Consider the following 359-nt stretch of genomic DNA (forward strand, 5'->3'; position numbering starts at 1 on the left):
ATTCAAATCATCTTTGATTTATTTTCCTTTTTCATTGGGAAACTTAATTTTCTGGAATCAAAGAATAATATCTTTAAATAAATTTATGTTTTTTTATCAATGTTCCATATTGCCAATTATGTTCTAATCACGAACTAGTAAAACTATATTGTAAGACTCCATAGCTATTTGTTTTAGGACTATTTCACATATTCGAAAATTAGATCGATTTAAAATGACTTTAAACAACAAAAAATAGTTTGACAATGATTTAACAATATTGTAATTTTTGCTGATTAAAACTAAATATACTATAATATCGCTTGTTTTATTTACTATTCAAATAACTTATTATTATTTTTCACCAAAAAAGATAGAAA

This window comes from Lupinus angustifolius, unplaced genomic scaffold, assembly GCF_001865875.1.
Source record: "Lupinus angustifolius cultivar Tanjil unplaced genomic scaffold, LupAngTanjil_v1.0 Scaffold_289, whole genome shotgun sequence".
NCBI lineage: Eukaryota > Viridiplantae > Streptophyta > Magnoliopsida > Fabales > Fabaceae > Lupinus > Lupinus angustifolius.